The 23,006-nt window shown below is 33.9% G+C and overlaps 1 pseudogene; it reads left to right on the top strand.

Moving 5' to 3' along the window:
* Positions 1–482: 482 nt before the first annotated feature.
* LOC129495333 (U4 spliceosomal RNA) lies at positions 483–631 on the top strand (annotated as a pseudogene).
* The last annotated feature ends 22,375 nt before the right edge of the window (positions 632–23,006 follow it).

Genomic DNA, 23,006 nt, shown 5'->3' with positions numbered 1-23,006 from the left:
AAGGTAACTTTCTCTCCTACTATTCATAAGAAAAGGATCATTTTAAACACTCGGGTTCTAAGAGAAAAAGGAATTGTCAACTCAGGCTTCTTATATTAAATCTTCTGTTAATTTAACTTAATATAATTTCCTGCTCAAGAGTGATGGCTAGTTAAAGTGTTCATGTAAAACAATCTAGGCTCTTGAGCAGAATAGTAGATTCAGTTCAAAACCTATTAGAGAGTTATCACAACCATTATGAGATTAAAAAAGGACATACTGCAAGCATGTTCACATTTAACTTTACATGTATGTAGATATTAGACATATATGTACATTTGTATATATTCTGCATATGTACATAAATACAATCTAAAGTTTTCCCAAATGTAGTCATTTATTGTGTATATTACTAGATCAAAGAATTAAAAAGGGTCATTTATCAGCTATTCCTAAATATTGTTTGCAAAGTTACACTACTTCATATTCTAAATGTTAAATTTAGCTTTGTGCAGTACCAGTATCGTAGCCAATGAGGTTTATCCGAGACACGATTATTACTAATTGAAAACTAAATGTTAAATTTTCATCTTTCCAGAAAAATCCACTAAATCCTTTAAATCCCTGGAATACTTTCAATGCCCTTTAAAGTTATTTAAGATACAAAAAAAAAAAAAAAAAGATACTTCTACCAGAATTAAACATGATAAATTATAAGAAACAAAACCATCAGGTCAAGACTAAATAAAATACCTTAATTACTGCTATATGTCTTTAATTCCTAAGCTAGAAAAATATTCTGAATTTCCATGTGTTAGATGTATCTACAGTATTTAAATGTCAGTGGACTTATTTGATATTACAGTGAAAATGAAAGGCCTGGCTACCAGCTGCAGAAGAACAGTAAAAGTTACTAAAAGCAGAATAATTTATGCATGCTTCTGAACACTATACTTCAATATAAAAGTAAAAATGAAGCCTAACACTGAAGAGCAACTCTTCAGTTACATTTCCTGAGCTCACATTTACTTGCCATGTTTATTTAGAGATGAACAAATATACCAGCACATATTCAATAAATACTTTTTTTTTAAGATTTTATTTATGAGAGAGAGAGAGAGAAAGAGAGAGAGAGGCAGAGACACAGGCAGAGGGAGAAGCAGGTTCCATGCAGGGAGCCTGACATGGGAATCGATCCCAGGTCTCCAGGATCACATCCTGGGCTGTAGGCGGTGCTAAACCACTGAGTCAACCAGGCTGCCCTCAGCAAATATTCTTAATAAATTACTGACATATTGGGAATTTATTAAAATTGAAAAATGGATCATAATTAAAAATAACCTCTTTCTTTGTATTGGGGAGACCAGGTGACCAAACACAAATTTAATTCTTACAATGAACATGCAATTCACTGAATGAAAAGAAAAATAAAAACAAAACATAGTAGAAAAGTAAAAAATATACTTGAAGGAGATAAGTTTTTAAAAAGGCACAGTAGTTCTTTGAGATGACATCCCCAAACGTTTGAACCAATGGGCAGTATGTCTTAAAATGGGTAGTATTGTCTTAAAATCAAGACACCTTACACCTCTATTCATGAATTATGATTGATACTCCACTGTGCAACATTTACTGCTGAAAGCCTCTGGAAAATGACCGAAGCCTGGTGATCCTTCATGGTGAACACTCAATTTACAGGAATTTCACAAATTCTTAACAAGCCAAATCCTGAAACATCAGGAGCACTGAAGCTCTTTTTTTCAGCCCACCTCTCTCCAATTCTCCTCTGTTTGTTCAGTAACACAAGAAAAGTATGAACACATATAATACCTAATTAGATGCCTGATCCAGTTAAAAAAAATGTCAACACATTCCTCTTTCAGATACCTCCTCCAATTTTTTTGAGTACTCTTCTCACTTGTCTTTGGGAAGGAGAGTTCTTAGTTTCCTCTTCATCACATGTGAATCTTTCACATCACATACAAAGATGATCATTCCATTATCTTTCCCACCCCTGTCCTGAATGTATACAGAGGGGAGATTTATTGGATATTTAGGTTGAATAGTAAATGCCATATGAAAATCCTCGCAGCTGGTCATTTTCTTGAAAATGTGAGGATATTCTCCCTCCTTTGGGCCTTGGCCACAATTTCAGAACAAGAAAATTTTCAGTCAATATACTATTGCAGTAATAATTATTTTTAAGTTCTCCATCCAAATAATCCTTGAGTTTAATATGGGAAGACATTCCTCATGAATAGTATTCTCCAAAACCTCTCATTCTGAACATATGTCTACAATTAACATCAGCATTCTTATCTAGCAAATTTTCTACATTCACAATTATTCCTCGGCATACGATTTAAGTCGAATCACTGCCAATGGAAGGGTCAATATTCAATGTTAAACAATTTTTCACCTCCCCATAAAAAAACTATTTTATATGATTCAAACTGGTATTTAAGAGCAATAAAAGGGCCAAATAAGAATCAACATAGTAAAAATATGTAGTAGGTAAATTATATGTGTAGGTGAAAATATGACTAGCTACCATTTTGTCTTTTGTTTTTCATACAAAATCCTTTGCTTACCTTTCTCCTGATTTGAAAAAAATACTCTATATTTCTATTATAAATAAAAATACAAACAAAACTATACATGACTATTGTATTTATGACCTTTGCAGATGATTAAAAAAAGAAGATGAAAACAATATGAAGGAGTGTCAGTGAGGAACAATAAGTGAAGGGCTCAAAACATGTGAGGAAAAAGAGCCTGCTATTCTTAGTTTTATGAAGCCCATGTCTGTCCATATTTATGTCTCATCTTTGATCCTCTTTCCTCAAATCCTTACCCATCTAAGTAAATGGCTATAGACAGATACGCAGGACTACCATTCTCACAGTACATTTGATTACCTAAGAATTTTAAATATGTATATTTTTAGATCTCAGAACATAGGCCTATTTTATCCAAAAAAAATCTAACCTTTGGATTAACTTTTCATTAACTCTTAACTACTCTCATATTTGTGCTTTTAGTTTGTCAGGTCATATTTCTCTCCCTTCTCCAATCTCTGTCTCTATTTATAATAAAAGTAGCTCTAGTTCTAAAATTTTTGAAGATATAAAAGAAGAATTTTTCCAAAGAGTTACATGTGTATACACCACCAGAGTACTGCCACATGCTTTAAGGTGCATTTAAATGAATATATAATGATTGTTTTTACTGCACTTATCTTTCTATTTTGTATTGCTCATCTACCATTTAAGGCTCTCAGTTGTGTGCAACTTAACTGTACTCTGGTTGATTAATGTAGAAAAATATTTTACTGAAAGTAATTGGAAAAATCAATGAGTTATTAAGATTCTGAGAAAATTCTCTCAGACCAAATGATCAGCAAAGCCCTGCCAGAGAATCAGTATCATGAGGATTCTGTTTTTGCTGTTGTAGCTCTTAAACCACCTACTACAGGGTACACCACCATATCACAGCGTACACCAACTTAACCTTTAGCTGCGATAGCACGCAGTTTTGTCCCTACTGCTCCTACAAACTGGCTGTTGGTACTGCCACTACCTCAAACAAAATAAATTCTCTGGTAAAGAACAAGCTCCAGATTAGAAACACAATTTAGGTGCTCTAATTATCACCCAATTATCATTTGATGGCTAAAAAAGTATTTCCAATTTCTGTGGTCCAAGGTATATTCTGTCTCAATTCTGGACAAAAGCTGCAAAATGCAAAAAATGGTTATTCTTCACTTTGGTACTAAGATAAAGCTCTGTTAGAGATCAATTTACTTAGGTCAACATATCTCATTTATAAAATATAAATAACTATTATGGCGGTATGCCAATATGGCAATATTTATAAGATGGTACCGAAATGCATGGATTTTGAGTAAAACTGATGTATCACTCTGGCCCTCAGTACTTCCCCATCTACTATACTACTAAGTCTATTAGGAACACAGGGTTTTGGTTCTGTCCTTGTAATGACTACACCCTGGTTAACTCTTCTTTTGATTTTTTGTTAATCTAACCTAGTAAATATTTTAATTTGAAGAATTCTGTGTTCTAGATCTTTAAACCTAAAAGTATCATGTAAGTAGCATACTTGTATTAAAAGCCAATTTAGTCACTGCTAAAAGGTATGATAATGGCTGAGATAAAAAGGATTTCATGGCTTTAAAACATATGTATTGTTGAAGATTCAATGCTAAACTAATACTTAATTTTCATAATTACTCAGCGGGTAAGAGTAACCATAGAAGTGTCAGATGCATAAAAATCTATGTGGTTTGCCTTAATTTTCACTGTGGAATGGGAAAATCATCTATACTGAATGAAATTTAAAGGATAGTGGAAGATAAAAGCAAAGTTTTACTTTTGAACATAAACACAAATAGTGTTTGTTCATGTCACCAGTTAAGAAGATTTTTAAAAAACGCCAAAACGTCAAACAGATGGAAACTGATCATCAGCTTTGTTCCTGAAAAGGCTCTTGGATATGTGACTATAACTAGGTTTTAATCTATCATATCCTAACACCCCATATCCCAAGTACCAGCTGCGGACAGAGTCTTCCAGTAGACCCTAATCTAATCATGTGAGAGAATTGCTACCTCACCCTCATCTTAGAGATATATCTCTTGACCTGTGTTCAGATATCTATTATGTACCAACAGTGCATATTACATGGAAGCCAGAAAAGGAAAGGGGAGAGTATCTTTATCCTGTAGGCAGCCTACTCTAACAAGAGAAGCAAATAGTTACTTACTCTTCTATATTCAAAGAATTTGTTTTCATTATTTTTAATAAGATCAGTGTACCTGCTTCTAATTATGTGAAATGGAGAAAGGAAGCAGAAACATAACTCATGTTTTCCTCTGAAGCATAAACCCTTTCCAGAATTAGTAGGACAAGAGCATGGTGTTCCTTTTTTTTTTTTTTTTTTTTTTAATTCATGAGAGACAGAGAAAGGCACAGACACAGGCAGAGGAGGAAGCAGGCTCCATGCAGGGAGCTTGACATGGGACTCCATCCGGGGTCTCCAGGATCACACCCTGGGCTGAAGGCGATGCTAAACTGCTGAGCCACCCGGGCTGCCCTGAGCATGGTGTTCTTTTTAACACTGACTAGATCTGGTTATCTAACCCATCAGATTTAGCAATTCAGGTTTTTTTTTTTTTAATCCCAAAGTTGTCCCCTTGGATGAAGAGTGTAGAAATATTTAATGCAACCTTGCTCTCATTTTTATGAGACCAGCCCCAAAAGCCAACCACAGTTCCTTCATGCATCCTCCAGAAAACATTGTTGAACAATACAACTTTTGCCCTAAAATACATTTTGCCCTGATAGATTATATAAATTAAATTCACTTTAAGGCCAAGCTGCCTCATGGGCCTGAGCTTCATTTTCTCTTCTATTACTCATTTTAGATTATGCCCAGCAAAAATGCCCAATAGAGCTTCCCAAATATCATGTAATGACAAAAATCAGCAATATAAACCTGATAGAGTTTGTTCAATAGAACCTCCTTGCTGTTAACAAATGCTTAGGGTGGCACTGAAGTTCAATAAGAATTAGCCTTTTCCTTGTAGAATAAGATAAAAATAAAATAATGTCTATATTTATTTTCAACTTACTTTCTTAACTCAGATTAATCTTGGCCATCCTTAGATACCTGGATGTAACTGGGCTATTGGTTATTTTTGGATTAAGATTTTTAGAGTTAATTCAGAATCTTCAATATATTCACTATTTAAAGAGGCCCAAAAAAGTGATAATGCATATAGGATTATTATAAATCACAAAATTATAAATATTCAAGTAAAATTCCCAGGCCCTACAACAATTACCCTAGGAAAAAGCAATGCTTCCAAATCTTAATATGTAGTTTAATTCAGACTCACACTGCTTATTATAGTCAAAAAATGAAAGAAAAAAGAGACTCAGAAATTTCTAAGAGATGGAAAGGAATAGTGAATAACTTAATGGAAAAGTATATATTTTCTTGTATTCAGCCTCACTAGGATTTTAGTCAATAGCAATCATCAAAAATCAATGAACCTAAACACAATTGTGAGAAATCCTTCATCAAGTAGTTGACCACAATATTATGATTAACATAGCTGCAGGAAAAAATCTGCTTTTGCTTTATGCTTTATTTCATAGATAATAGCATCCCGTATCTGTCTTCTTAAGAAAACACTAGAAAATTGCAATGATAGCCCACTTTGTTAACTGCTTAAGGGTCAAATCTTCCCCATGCCATCTACATAAAATCTTTCTTCATCTTCTTCATTGGAACCATTTTTTGGACATCCAATGCTGCATGAAATGTGGCCTTCGGTTGAGGTCATTTCCTTTCTACAGAGTAGACTTTTTTTCTGGTGCTTTGGGCATTGGCTTTTGCTACCACCTCCTACCTTTTGTTTGAGTATTTTAAAACGAAAAGCTCCTTTGTTATGTTTTTCCTATTGTGCTCCTTTCTGGTGGAGAAATACCTACCATAGAATCCTGAACTGAAGCTTCTCTTAGGATTTCTGAAAATGGGGGGAAGAGGTTCTAGTGAGAACAAACATCTTGGCTACATGCTTCTCCCCCAAAGCTCCCCCAAAAAAGTTTCCCTAAGATCTTCAATTTTACCATTTTCAATTTTCCCTTAAGTAACTTTTGCTAACATCAATGATAGCAGAAATATTTTGCTGTCCAAAAAGCATTGTCCTCCAGGGCTCCATTTTCTACTGTTTACCCACATCACTTTGCAGAAATCTCAACTGAGTTTCCTAATTCACTCCCTATTCTTTTCCACTAAGTGTAGGGCTGTCACTCTTTACTGCTTGTTTGATTTCATTTTCTTTTATTTATAGTCCAGACACAGTTTTTTTCCTAGTATCTTTTCCTAGAAGTCAGAGAGTTTAGAATTTACCAAAATTATTCATTTTTCAAATGTATTAAACTCCCCTGCTTTGTATGGCCCCAATGAGGAAACACATCAGATCCAGATTACACAGAAGCCTGGATTTAATGTGTTAACAAGTGGCCTCTCTGGGTCCTCTGTGGTGTCTTTCATGCCAGTGCTTCCTCTTAGCATTCAACTCCACACGGTTTCTAGTCAAGGTCTCTTCTTACCAGCATCACCTCCTGAAATAACTGTGCTACCTTAAAACTCAGATAAAATAGTGCTCTCATAAGCTTCCTCAATTCTGTCCACATTTTTTATCTATACTTCATAAAGTTTTCAAAAATTTAAAGGGTGAATTCTCCAACCACTCATATTAGTGATTACCTATCTAAAGCCTTAAATATTGTGCCATTATGTTTATTCCCTTTCTAATTTCTTTCAGGGTTCTTTAAATTCAAAACCATGACTAAAATCTACATATTACAAACCTATCATATGCTAGCTAGATAGAAGGGGGTAATCAATGACTGTAGGATATATAACTTCTACTACCATCTCTTAAAAAAAATGATATACATATTCTCTTAGTCCTAGACAGAGTTTGAAATAATATAAAGAACAGATTTTGAGACTGGTAATAAGATACCACCCATGAATGCTTACCACTAGAAATCTATAGCTAAATGTATCATAAGCTATTAAACTCTATCTCCTGTACAAGTTAACTATCTTCTGCAGTTTAACTTCTGTCCTACAACCCAATGGAAAAAACCACAACACAACATAGAGAATAATTAAGGATTAAAAGAAAACTATTTGCAGCCTATTTAACTCTGCGCCACTCCTAAGGAGGCCAATACCAACAGCTATGACTCCATTGTTAAGTACCAAGGCCTAAAAACATCATACCAGTTTAAAAAGAACCACATGATGAGGTAGGATAGCCATGGTAAAAGTGGATTTATCCTGTCCAAAAAGGGCTTGAGTCTCTTACTAATGTCTCTTTCATTAATGGCTACACTTTGACCTATATACATAAATCTGTTCACTCTAGTTACTAAATTTAAGTCCCACTCTATTTTTCATTGTGTTCCAGATAAAGCATAATTTGTGGCGGATAATTAATCATTTCCTTTCAACCACTAATATTGCTGGCACTGATGAAAGAAAACGTACACACACACACACACAAAGAATCATATGAGGGAAATCAATATATTAACTTTAGTATTACATAAACTGAATTGATAAAAAGGAACTAATTAAATCTGTGATTACAATTGGTTTTCTTCATATTGTCTCCATTCTCTGTGGAAGAGTGTTTCAATATATAACCTGAACAATATCATTATCCTACCATCTAAAGTGATAAGAGCATAATCTAAAGAGCATAACAGCCCATGCTCACCAAGCTCCAGTGATCAGGAACACAGACAGATTTCAATCCAACTGAGTTTACAATATAGAATCAGAGAAGGGAAGGGATTACTTCCATCTTGTGTTCAGCCAGGACTGAGTTTACCATATAGACTCAGAGAAGGGAAGGGATTACTTCCATCTTGTGTTCAACCAGGACTGACAGAAAATGGAGCTTAGTGTAGGCAGGCAGTAACCTGTCATCCACTGCACCAATTAGAAAAAGCCTCTCTTGTATGTTGGTAAATTGAACACCAATAAAAAATTAATTTATTAAAAAAAAGAAAAGAAAAAGCCTCTCTCTTTGAAAAGAAAGAGGAATGGGTGGATGTATGGGGTCAGAAGTGTTAATGACGACATGGGAACTGTTTGTATGGTTGTATATTTGCTTTCTTCTAAGTATGAAGAACAGACAGGAAAGATTGACCTTTAACTTCCTTTGCTATCTTATATGCTGCTTAAAAGAAAACTCAGAAGAGTAGCATCATCAAAACTAATGGAGTAGGGAACTCCATGGCTTTGTCCTTCCACAAGGTGCCTAATGAGCTGGCATAACAGCACAAGTCAACCTTCACAGAATTACAGAATCTGCCAAAAACGTATACCAACCAAACAAAGACTAGGTGAAAAAAGAAACTGATGCTTTGTGGTAAGAGAGTGTTATGGCATTTCAAATAGCCCACCTGCCATCCCTCAATCTTCATTTGACAATGGCTGTCAGATGGCAGCCCACACTCCTGGTACATGTTGCTAGTACCAGGGCTAACAACTGTATCTTATTTTCAAGGAAACATGATTATTCATTTTGACCTGTCTAGTGGCCACCCAGAAATTTCTGCCAGGACTTGACTTTATTTAGCCTATCCCAGAGGATTCTCAGGGCTGGGTTGGCTTTCTGGGTATCATATGCCAAAAGGATCAAAGGCACAAGTATTGGCAGCTGCAAACTAGGACAGAGAGCAACAATCTGGATGATAATGTAAAGAAAAATCTGAATTAAGTTCAGAAAAGGGATATAATTGGCCAAAATAACAGCCATTTGGGGCATGTTTTATGATAGGTTCTATAGTTTAGGGTGGTCCATTTACTTGTAATTTCAAATGCAGTAGCTCCTCAATAAACGGTTTTTTGAATGATTGATTTATACAAGGATGTCTGGGTAGATGAATGGATGAAAATGGTCTAACATCCATTACTTCTTATTTATTATAACTTGATTCTTATTTATCTTTTGCCCATAATGTGTTTAATACTATTTCCATAATAGAACCATAAGACCCTCTTCTATTAATTTACAGTAGCCAATGTTACATATATATATATGCCATATAAATATATGGCATTTTTTTGCAAAATGCTGTCTACTTAACTTATGATTTCCTACTGCTTTCTGTTTTTCTAAGTGATGGGGTAAAGTCATAAAAATGTACAGTTGAATACAGATTATGAGTAAGAAACGGGCTAGCAATTTAATATGGCCATAGTAAATCTTTTTTACCTGTGATGTATGTATTTCTTAGACATGTGCTACAGATGTGGAGGCTAAAGTTCAGAAAGTTTAAGAAAAAGAAAGAACAACAATCAGGATCACACACAAAGGAGCTCTATCTCAATTTAAGAGTGGTTCTACTGGAATTTAAAACCAAGTCTGTCTTTCCTTGAAGCCAGGATATTTTTATATACTATCTCCATGCAGAAAATAATAATTGAGAGAATTACAAACAAATATTAGCATTGATACCTGAAGTTTAAATCAAAGGCTTTTGATTGCATTATGTTTTCATGCCAGTTTTATTCACATCCAAGACTTAAAGATTAAGTAAAAATTAAAAAAAAAAAACTTAATAAGGTGCCTGGATAACTCATTTAATTAAGCATCTGACCCTTGATTTCAGCTCAGGTCATGATCTCAGGATCATGAGTTCAAACTCCATGTCAGGCTCCACAGTGAGCATGGAGTCTGCTTAAGATAATCTCTATCTCTCTCACTCTGTCTCCCCTTCTTCCTCTCTCTCTAAAAAACAAAACAAAACAAAAATAAAAACAAACAAAAAACAGCCTGGAAAAACTAATACATCTACAAGTTTAAATTTCTTATGCAACAAAGTAGATACTTAAATGTGAATAATAAGAACTAGTTAAATAGTATTTATCTAGGTGCTATGCTCTTTCACTTCATTATAATACAAATAATACTTCATTATTTTAGATTAAAACTCTAGACTATAGATATCCAAACTCTTAAAGGATAAAACCAAATTCCAGAGAGTATAAATTGAGAGGACAAGATGACATTCAAACTCAGAACTAACACTTCCAACCCAGAGATTTTTTTCTTTTCCTTTCAAGTACAGATCCTGAATCTGCTTCAACTGTGAAGTAACATGTATTTTTTTTTAAATAATGCATTAATGACAAAGTAAATTCAGTTTTGTTCCTAAATATAAATCAATCAAAAAGGAAGTGTTAGGATTATATACCATAATCTTAAAATAAAATAAAGCCTATTTTCAAATGGAACCAGAGTATTTCTTCTCATTTGGATTATGTCAGTATCTGCTTAATAATGCAGATTATGTTTTACAAATACACCAACATATTTTACATATTTCATTATTTATTCCTAACCAGTATGAGTGTGCTTGTACCCAAGGTATGTGACATAACCTAGAGGAAAGACAGGTTAATAATATACATCATGAATAGGTTAGATCCTACACATATGATATCTGATTTTATTCTCATTATAACCCTATGAGTATATATTTTAAATTATATTTAACTGAGAAAAATTGATAACTGAGAAACAGAGAAGTTCTAAATCTATCAGTATCTATCACACTTTTTCCTAAGTGTTCAAAATCACACACACACACACACACACACACACACACACACACACACTACATTGTAAAGTGTCATGATTTCCCTTTCTACCACCAGCCTCTGCCTAACCTATACTTCCTGACACCCTAAGGGCTACAGGGATTTGGGAACTGTGAAGCCTGAGGGGACTATAGACATTGCATGTCAAGAGTTAGGAAGATGAAGATAAGAATTTGCCTGGTACCAACACCCACGCACTGGAAAAAAAAAAAAACTGCAGCAAATGTTTCCACTTGCTTCTATGCTCATTTTTACAAACAATATTTGCACACACAAAATATTTTATGCCCACTTGTGATGCTTGTAAAAGCGAATAATCACTTGAAAATAACCTGTGAGGGGATCCCTGGGTGGCGCAGCGGTTTGGCGCCTGCCTTTGGCCCAGGACGGATCCTGGAGACCCGGGATCGAATCCCACATCGGGCTCTCGGTGCATGGAGCCTGCTTCTCCCTCTGCCTATGTCTCTGCCTCTCTCTCTCTCTCTCTCTGTGACTATCATAAATAAAAATATATATATATTAAATATATATATATAAAAAAAAAGAAAATAACCTGTGAGGAAAGCCTAAAAAATACATATTATCAAGGACTTATCTACAAAATTTTCATGCATAATATCCTTTCCAGGAAGTTGTTCTTATCTCTGTTACTAGACAGCTTCATGAAGATAATAAAATCTGTCAAGTCACTACCTGGGTTGCTGCTTGCCCTCATTATGTTACTCTAAGTCTCTCCAGAGATTTGACCAGAAAAGGGTATTGTATGGTGTTATCACCATAAAAATAAGATATTTTATCTCATTAATCTTGTAAATTATCACATTGAACTAAATCTACATGTTCACATGTCCGAATCTATCTGATAGATTTTAAGTTCCTTAAAAGCAGGAGACATTTTTTTTCTTTGTTTCATAGCACTTAACCCAGTTCTTTTTACAAAGAACTTATTCAAGAGTTTATTGCCTAAACTACATAGAATTCTTTACTGAGAAAATAACTTTATCTTAGAAATAATGAACCAATTTTCTTTTAAACTACTTTGGTGCTTTAATATTCTCTCAGGAAGCTGATGTACAGATGAGGAATAATTCTGAATCCACAGAGGACTAACACTGACACACACCCTGTAATGGAGGTCAACCTTTTGACTTTCCCCAAATAGAAGACAATTTCTTTCTTGCCAAAGGGAACTATTCCACTTATCATTAGATCCATGGAAAATCCAGAGGTGGTAATAATTTCACAAAAGTATCAAGTTTAAATTTACACATACATAGGAAGAACAGGGCCTTATTTGAGATCATACTTATATTACTAAATCAATTTTATTGGATTAGATTGATAGTCTCTCTGGACATAGAGTTTCTATATATGCTTTAAGAAATTAGATATATTTTCTTCCCACAGAGGAATTATATTGTAGATACATTCCCCTGCTAAAATGGATGTATTAGGATTTTAAAGTAAATGAATGAAGATTGGGCAAGTACCTACCTGGGTTGCTGCTTGCCCTCATTATGTTACTCTGTCTCTCCAGAGATTTGACCAGAAAAGGGTATTGTATGGATTTTAAAAATTAGTAGTGATATACTGGATACAATCCACAACCAGTTTCAATTCTAATATAAATGTTAAAAAAATATGGTAGGTTCAAGCAGAGTCTCATATCATAATTGGTAGTTTCTTATACATTATAATGCATGAATGGAATGTACATTTTGATGAAGCAAGCAGGAGTTCCAACTGAGGAAGATGGATTCTGTATTTAAATATTGTTATTCCATCTTTGAACAGACAGCTATTAGGGGATGATATTTCTCAACAATTCTTCCTTACATTTGGTGTTTTGCTGTAGAATTAAAAAAAAATTATGCCTGGTTTCTAGAAATGTTTCACAAATAAAGAAATAATAAAATCTGTTCCACATACAGAAACAAACAATTAAGAAAAGTTGGAAGAACTTTTTATTTAGTGTTTTCAAAGGCTTCTTCCTTCATACTTATTCAGGTCACCTTGGATCAAATAATTGGACATATTTGCAGTAAGTATCTGTTAAATAAATGAATCCTTATCAAGTACTATGTGTGGAACTCTGTCCTATAATCTCAGAGTACAGACACGAACAAAACTAAGACCTACTTTCATGGAATTTCATTGCAATGCAGAGGAGGGGAGATCATTTAAAAATGAGATCAATGAATGGTTAATATAAGTTCCACTGGTGATAAACTCTATAAAAAAATAAAGGCAGGTGAGACAGTAAAAAGTAACAAGGTTTTACACACAGTGGCTAGGGAAGGTCTACTTAAGAGGGTAACATGTGAAAAGAGACCTAAAACATGTATAAATATCAGGTGTCTAGAAACCTCTGAGAACAATTATGACAGTAGAAACTACAGTAGCAAAGACAAGAACTAGCTGACAAGTCTAAGAATATCAAGAGGGCCAATGTAGAAAAGGAGATATATTAGAACATGAGATCAGCAAGGTAGTTAGGTGTCAGATCATGGATATTCTCCCAGGTTATAAGGGTTTATAGTTTTTTTTTATTTATTTATGATAGTTACACACACACACAGAGAGAGAGAGAGAGAGAGAGAGAGAGAGAGAGGCAGAGACATAGGCAGAGGGAGAAGCAGGCTCCATGCAACGGGAGCCCGATGTGGGATTCGATCCTAGGTCTCCAGGATCGCGCCCTGGGCCAAAGGCAGGTGCCAAACCGCTGCGCCACCCAGGGATCCCAGGGTTTATAGTTTAAACAGGGAAATTAAAAAATAAAAATAAAAATAAAATAAACAGGGAAATTAAGCAATCAGATTTCCTTTGAAAATATCTCTAGATGTAGTGTGGGTAAAAGGTAGAATGGATATATGGGAAGAGGCTGGGAAATTAATAAGATATTATAGTATTATAAGAAATTGATGGTGATGATTTGAAGTGAGCTTATAGCAATCATATTTGATAAATATTTTGTACATAGAGAAAGCATGACTTATTGCTGAACTGGATGTGAGGTAAGGAATAAAAAAAAAGGAGCAAAGAGGACTCTCTGAGGAATCCAAGCACAGGTATTTAAAAGGCAGGCATTTTAAAAATGAGGATTTGAAGCTCAGTTGAGAACCTCAAATCTCAAATTTAGTTGTATATCTGTGATATTTAAAATTCCACACACTGATGATATCACCTGGTAAATGATGTAACTAAGAGAGCAGAGGGATCTTCCTAAGAACATCTCAAATGTTTTAGAAAAGAAAGTTCAGAAAGAATAAAAAAAAGTTCATTCAGAAAGAGATGGAGAGGGAGTAGCCATGAGATAAGATGAAAATATGAAGAGTATGGGATCCCAAAAGCCAAAAGAAAAGAGTTAAGATGTAGATGCTACTAAAAGGACAATGTAACATAATAATAATAATAATAAAATAAAATAATAAGATTTGGCTTTTGTAGCTATCAAAGGGAGGAGACAATGTAACAAAATAATAATAATAATAATAATAATAATAATAAAAATAAAAAATAAGATTTGACTTTTGTAGTTATCAAAGGGAGGAGACAATTTAACAAAATAATAATAATAATAAAAATAAAAAATAAGATTTGACTTTTGTAGTTGTCAAAGGAGAGGCTGGATAACCTTGGTCAAAATAACTTCAGTGGTCAAAATAAAAGCTTATTAAATTGAGTTAGAGAAAGAATTGTGAAACGTGGGAAGTAGACACACTTAGTACAGACACTACTTTTGGGGAGCTATCTTGTAAAGGCTGGCAGAGAATTGAACAGTAGCCAGTAGAGAACTGAAGGCAGGATAAATTTTAGTTTTACGGTAGGAGATTTAATATATTCTCATTATGATAGTTAACCAAACAAGAGAAAAATATTTGTAATAAAGATGTAAAAGAAGAAAAATGCAGAGCAAAGTATGAACAGAAGAGAGAGCATTAGAATCTAATGTGCAGATGAGGAAGTTTGACTGAAACAGTCATAGAAATTGATATTACACTGTAAAAAGATTTTCAACATTTATTTACATATTAAAGTAGGCAATAACAGTGAGATGTTTAAAAATCATGATTTCAGCTGTGGTGTTATCATCTGTAAGGACTGGATTTAAACAAGGTGGGTTATTAAATGGGAAGGAAAAGAGAATTTTGGAGGTGAGGTGGTTAATTCATAAGATTTGTGTTTATTAGTCATTTGTTTTTACTTCCAAAAATATCATTACAGCCTTAAAATTTTTTCATAGCAATTGTCTATTTTTACATGAAATGTAACAGTCATTAATATATTCTATCTTTTCAATTAATTTATGGTGAATTATATAGCAATAATATAAAATCTGTCAACATTTACTGTTAAGGCTTTCAGTTCTCATGCTAGGTATAGAGAAAACCTTATCCATCCACTAGATTCTACAATAGTTCTCTGCTTTATGATTTTGTATTATTTTATATTTAGTAAGCTAGTATGCTGACATTTATATGCATATACCGTGAAAATTAATCTAATTTTATTTTATTTTAAAATGATAGTATTTTCTTTATTATTTTTTATATTGAGCCTATACCCAGATACTACTTACTTATAAAAAAGTAGGTACCTTCTAAAGTAATTTTGACCATAGTTAACAATATTTGTATCATGAGACTACTAGAATAGAAAACTTATTTTGCATTTAAATATTTATTGTAGCAGTCATAATATTTATATTTTCTAATGAAATCTCTTCTTGATGACAAGATTACTAAAGGCTCTCCCAGAGTAAGGCATCCCAAATGTGGATGGAGGGTTTAAGACAGCCTCACTCACATGTCTAGATCTGTGTGAACTGTCAGGCTCTCTCTATTTATATAGTCTCTCCATGTTGCACTCTAATCAACCAGCGCCTTAGTGTTACAGGAATATTTCAAGTGGGAAAAACCCCAACGCTCAGGAGCTTCTTAAATTTCTTTTTGTGTCATGTTTTCTGATGTTCAGTGGCCAAAGCAAAGATATAGAGCAAAGAACAATCATGTGAGTAAAATCTACATAAAAGCTTGGATTCTGGAAACCAGGATTCATTTGAAATCATTAAAGTAACAATCTAAAACAGTATTTTTAATACTGTAAATATCATCTTCCACTTCATAGAACATATATTTTAAATTTATACTTTGCCTGATTCAAAGTAAATTCTGTTATCCAAGACCTTAAAGAAGGCTGAACTATGCTCAGCCTTCTCTAAGTTAGTTTCCACAGTTATTCATTACTTTAATTATTTGAAAATCTCAGTGATATTGATATTAAGGGCCAAACCATAATAATAGGGTATAACAGGTCAAAAATACCATTATCAAAAACAATTCAAGTTCTTAAATTTAAAAGTGAATACCTAACAATTTTCACAAATTTTGTGGAATTAAAATAAAATAGTTCAAATACTTCCGTAGTGTTTGCAGAGATATCGCTAGGGGAAAATGATAAAGGCACAAAGAATAAAAATTACCATGTGGTTTTTCATTTGTGCAGCTGCTTTTGGAAATCAGGGGAATGAACCTAGACTCTATTGACTACGATGCTTGTAAAAACACCTGCCTTAGCAGGAATTACTTCCATTTACTAATGGAAGTTAATAATTTGTGATGTATATTGGTCCTAAATGAGTCATGAGGCTAAAATCCATGGCTGGTGCATTCTGGAGGCTCCAGGGGAAAATCCTTTTTTTTTTTTTTTTTTTTTCCCCTCTTCCAGCTTCTATGGTTACCAACATTCCTTGGTTTACATGCACAAATCTCCAATTTCTTGTTCAATAATCAGTAACCACATTACCTTGCCTTCCATAGTCAAACCTTCCTTGGCTTCTCTAAGATAACTTGTGATTATGTTTAGAAAGCATTTAGCCAGCCAGTATAATACTTATCTCAAGACTTTAACTTAATCACATCTGAAATGTCTCTTTTGCCATGTCAGGTAATATGTACAGCCCTAGGAACTAGAATGTAGATATATTTGGGAACCCTTATTAAACCTACTATAACTCCATAATCGTGTGAAAACAGTCAAAATACAAACATTGTTTAAATCACAAAAATGATGAGATATCCCCCTGGGTAATAGCAGTGACTGCTGCTTCTTTATCAATTACACCTTTAGGCTCACACTTTATCTTCCCTATTTCCAGATTAAAATTTCTCCAGTTACCCAATCACAGAATTACCTCCACTTCCTGACTGAATCCAATCTTGAGCTATATCTCACTTCCTTAAACTCTCCCCAAAATCACCTAACAGAAGCCCAAATTCTATAAGACCTTTTTATCACTCTCTTCCTGACATGTCTATGGTTCTCATGGTTTGGGTTCTCCTTCCCTGCAATGAGCAATGAACAAGCAAACTTGTTCAACTATTATTGTGTTCCTGGTAGTCTTTGGGTAGAGGGCTTTGACAAAGGAAAAGCCACAAATATTAGTACATATTTGATATTCATATAATTAAAACAGATTAGGCTTAGAATCCTGACTATATTAAAAAATATTGCTATAATACAATAAGAAACGGAAAAACAATATAAGCATTGACAAAGGACATGAACTTCACAAATGAAAAAACTGATGGTGAAATAGTATGAAAAGATATTTGGGGCAGCCCCGGTGATACAGCAGTTTGGCGCCGCCTGCAGCCCGGGGTGTGATCCTGGAGATTCGGGATCGAGTCCCACGTCGGGCTCCCTGCATGGGGCCTGCTTCTTCCTCCGTCTGTGTCTCTGTCTCTCTGTCTCTGTCTCTCTGTCTCTCTCTCTCTCTCTCTCTCTGTGTGTGTGTGTGTGTGTCTATGAATGAATAAATAAAATAATAAAATAAAATAAATAAAATAAAATAATAAAATAAAATAATAAAATAAAATAAAATAAAAAGATATTTGACCTTGTTGGTAATTAGGGAAATAAAATTAAAACCACAAAAACAAGCTATAAAATACCACCATCTCAATTACAGGAATAAAATTTTGAAATTTATATAAATAAAAAGAAACCTGTATATTGATGGTAACAATGTAAATGGGACAATAACATCACATTATATTGGAAACAGACTGAAATTACCTTGTAAACTCAACAGTTTTCCTGATAAAATTCTTTTAAAAAGCCACCAACGTTCATTAAAGTAATAAAAATTTTTAAAGCATTAAGAGTCTTTCCATTTTACAGAGCATTATTATAGTGAAAATCAATGAACAATAGCTGTAATATGAATACCAGTGAAGAAAGTAACAACTGTCAGGAGACTAGATATAGTATAACATCATTTTTATGAACTCCAAATTCCAAAACTAACGTGTTATTTTAAATTATTTTTAGATGTGGTAAAAGTATATACTAAAAAGGAGAAATAGAATTATCATATTAAGAGTGAGGAGGGGCACACAAATTTTTTTCAATTGTGTCATCATATTTCATTTTATACTAGGTATGAAGGTTGCTTAGCTAATCATGTTTTTGTGTATACATATATGTATATGTATGTAAATGAATGCAAATGACATGTGCAAAATTGTATGGATTAATATTGTATATATTTTTTTAAATACTCAAATTTGGAGCCAAACTTCTCCTTAGCTAAAGGTTAAATAATATCAGTGCTGAGAGACTTTCCTTACTCCAATTCTTCCCTGCTAAAAATCTAAAACCACCGACACTAATTCAGTTTCACCTTTCTCTGATCCCAGTATTTCTGTTTGTAGGGGACTCTTCAAATTTTCCCTGTAGGCTGAATCCTTTGTGAAAGTGCCACATCATTTGTCTAGCTACTCTTATATTTGCCTTAGCCTTCCTCTCCTCCATGACCTACATAACTGAGGAACTGTGGCCTCAAATACAAGCAATATGACTAAGATAATTGCCAGATTTCCTAACCTTCAGGCTTATGAATTATTTTACTCTTATGCAAGACTACTGCATTTCCTAGCTCACAAGATTTACTTTCCCACATTGCCAAGGGTCCATATGTTTTAGAATGGGTGTTTTGATAATAAAAAATAAATTAATCTTTAAAAACCTCCAGATTTTACAGTATAGTTTAATTGTGATGCTCTTACCTTGAATTATAGGCTTATTCTAATCTGTATCTTCTACTTGGATATTACCTTCCTGATAACACCCATGCCTTTATGATGTGGCCCTCAGGTTATCACTAAACATTTAATTTTGATGCATGGTATCAGCATGTAATGACAATTTGTTTAATTTAGCTAAAACTCATTTTACTTTCAATATTAACATCCCCCCAAATTAAGAAAATTATTCATCTGATTTTAAAGTTACTAAGATTTAAATGAATTGTCAATCCACAGAACCAATATAGATCTGACCATAAGTAAATCTATTAAATGCTTTTGCAATATATGGAGAATTTCACAGAAGCTCTATTTTAAAATATGAACATACATTGCCTGAGGATAAAAGTAGGGAAAAAATCAAAACACTGGGCTTCATTTAAATTTTCCTGTGACACATAACAGTTGATGTATGTACATTAGAATACTGATTTTCAAACTTTAATAATCAAAAGACTTCTTAACCTTATCGCTATTTGACAAAAGAATCATTTTAGTGAGTAGAATATGAACAGACTTAATAGGCTTAATGAAATATTACATTAATCAGATGTAATTATAACACCCAATTTGAAAGCTTCAATTTTAAAAGGCCTATGGAAATATATAAAAACAAGCATAGAAAAAGTGTAAAAGCGAAAAAAAAACTGAAAAGGAAATAGCAAAAAAAATTGGCACAATCTTTGCAGTTTTACCTTACCCAAAACTGCTTTAGAGAATGCTGTATATTGTTCTGACATAGCATTTTTTTTCAAATGAATAAAAAAAAGGAGATGAAACAGAAAAAATATACAACAGGAAACCCATTTATGATTCTAACAGTTTTCAGATAGTCAACAGAAACAAGATCCCAAACACAAGAATCTAATCTGAAGCCCTGTGCATGTAAAAACCAGTAAGATACTACTGTTCTTTCAGTGCACACCATAAATTTCCTACGTGATCACCCATAACAATGTGCTATTCCCTTCCAGACTTATACGGTCTCCTGTTCTGTTTTGTATTTTTATTTATTATTATTTTTCAGAGAATTATATATTTTTAAGAAATGGGGTTCCCTTTTCTCCTGTAACTGTGAATAAAACGTGAATAAAATAAAGACAGGGTTTTCAATATCTCCCTGATTTAAAAGTAAGTTAACACAAATGAAATTGTGCTAAGTTTTCTTTTTTGAACAATTCTCCCTCTAAATACTTTCCCTGGGTAATTTTATTCACTCCATATGGGCAATGATATTTGCATATTGATGAATCTCAAATCTTTACCATACCATTCTCCTAAACTTCAGATCCATGTATCTAAGTACCAGAATTTTTCACTCAGACACCTATAGGTACCTAAATTTCAAATCTGTCCAAAATCAAATTGGCCAACCTTCCCTACATCTTTCTCCATTGTTCCTGATGATCATCTTAGCATTTGGAGAGGCCATTCGCTATATTGCTGACTCTATTAATGAGAACACAATCCTTAACACCTCTTTACCTTCATCTTCCAACCTTTTGGGAGATTCTTCTACTCTGGATATCATAATGCACTATATTGTTTTATCTTCAGTACTGAAGGGTCTGGAATTTAGAAAAGCTGCATGCTGGCAGTCACCAGCTGTCAGTTCTGTTCAAGGATTGCTATCAGATGAAGATATCTCCCCAGTCTCACCACCTTTCTGGGGACAGCCTGCACCTAGTGACTACTCCGTGCAGATATAGAAAGGCTTTGACTCCAGCCCAAAACAACACAACACTCAGCTCAGCTGGAGCTAAATCATGTCTTGGTGCTGCATTACTGTTCAGATTTACCCTCTGCTCAATCCTACTTCTTTATCCTCCTCCACAGGTGTTATTTATTAAGAGCACTGACTCCTTAATCATGTTCCTGAACATTCCTTGTTATCTCAGAGTGATATTCCCAAGAAAGCCAATCTGTAATATCTTCCAACTCAAAGTCCCCACTATTTTTAAGTGTATCCAGTAACTCCAAATCCACTTCATCATCCAACTACTTCACATTCGTGTCTCACCTTGATCTCTGTCTTGCCTTCACTTCCCACCCCTCCAATCAGCACTCCTTTCTTCAGACAAAAAGGGCTTTCAAAAATGTTAATCTAATGACATTAGTTTCATTAAAACTTTTTAGTTGTCCACTGCATTTAAGATAATGCCCAATCTCTTTAACATGGCTTTTCATGATCTGGTTCCAAATAATCTCTGAATCTTCTCCTTATCCCATAGGCCCTTAGACCCTTCTTTCAACCCCCTTCTTTGCTCCAGATATGATAAATGTCTTTTAGTTCTTTTAACAAGTGATATAACATAGAGACATAAAAGAATGTAATATTTAAGGACCCTGACTCAGGAGGCTATCAGATCTGGGCTTCACACCTAACTAAACAAAGATTGCATCTATAAGACCACCAGCAAGTTATTTTCTTACCCATATCATACTATCTGTATGTCTAAAATGATAATAATAAAAGTTACTTCAAAGAGGTATTGATTATTAGATCTAACTAGAAAGATTAACTAGGAAGTACAAAGATTAGATCTAATGCCTAGTTGCTTGGCAAACTTCCCAGCACAAAGTCAGTAACAAATATATTAGCTTCATTAACATTATTATCATCATTATCACCATCATCATATTCAGGCATTGTCTTTCCCCACTCAAGGCTCATGCCCTTTGATTTCCAGGTTCTTATCATCTACTAAACCTCAGGTCATGTAGCCACTCTCTGGGGACACTTTTTTGGCCCACTGAGGTTAGCTGTAGTCAATACATAGTCACGTTCCTCACTATATGCTCCTTATGTTAATATTTAAGGTAACTCATTAAATAGTCTTAGATCATTAACTATGTTTGCTTTTGCTTTGTATAAAAGGGTCTAGCACAGTACCTGCTTTATTTATTTTGCTGCATAACTGACATAATGTACTATTCCATCCATACGTGCTTTCTTTTCAAAGGCATTTTTGAATTAAAATCCAGTAACATTTTTAATGTTTTAGAATGAGCATCATTTAGTGATATAATTCCTTAGAAAATAATATAATTACAATCCCATTCATATGTAATAAATGATATTCATTATAAAACTACAAAGCTAGTTGTTAATTGAAAATAAAATGCAGATTTAAGAAGAATCACAAGTACAAAGAATACATGCCTATTGAGTTGGACAAGCAGATAAATGCTTCATAATCCAGATCACTGAGACCCTGGTTCTCAACTGGGAAGTAGAGGAGGTTGCCCAACTAGAGGACACTTGTTAATGTTTAAAGACATTTTTGGTTGCCATAACTTTGAGGGGAAGCAAGTGCTACTGGAATCTATAGGTTAGAGGCCATGGTTGCTGTTCAACAGTCTACAATGTGCAGGACAGTCTCTATCAACAAGAGTCATCTGGCCCAAAATACTAATAGTACTAAAGTTGAGCAACCCCATGTTCAGAGTAAAGAAGACCACATTTAAAGAAAGACAGGATAAAAATTCAAAATGTTCAGAGTCTATTTTAAAGTCATACTTTTTAAAGAGATATTTTAAGAAGAGGAATGGTGACCTTCTTCCCAACTGGGTAAAGAATTTGATTAAGTATGTTGCTTACTGACCCTTGTAAAAAGGCATTCAAATATCTAATTTTAAAACTAAATTAAGGGATGCCTGGGTGGCTCAGTGGTTGGGCACCTGCCTTCAGCTCAGGTCGTGATCCCAGGGCCTGGAATTGAATCC

Source organism: Nyctereutes procyonoides, unplaced genomic scaffold (assembly GCF_905146905.1).
Source record: "Nyctereutes procyonoides isolate TBG_1078 unplaced genomic scaffold, NYPRO_anot_genome, whole genome shotgun sequence".
In the NCBI taxonomy this organism is placed as follows: Eukaryota; Metazoa; Chordata; class Mammalia; order Carnivora; family Canidae; genus Nyctereutes; species Nyctereutes procyonoides.
The sequence above is the reverse complement of the archived record's forward strand: the minus strand, read 5'-3'. Positions and strand labels throughout refer to the sequence as shown.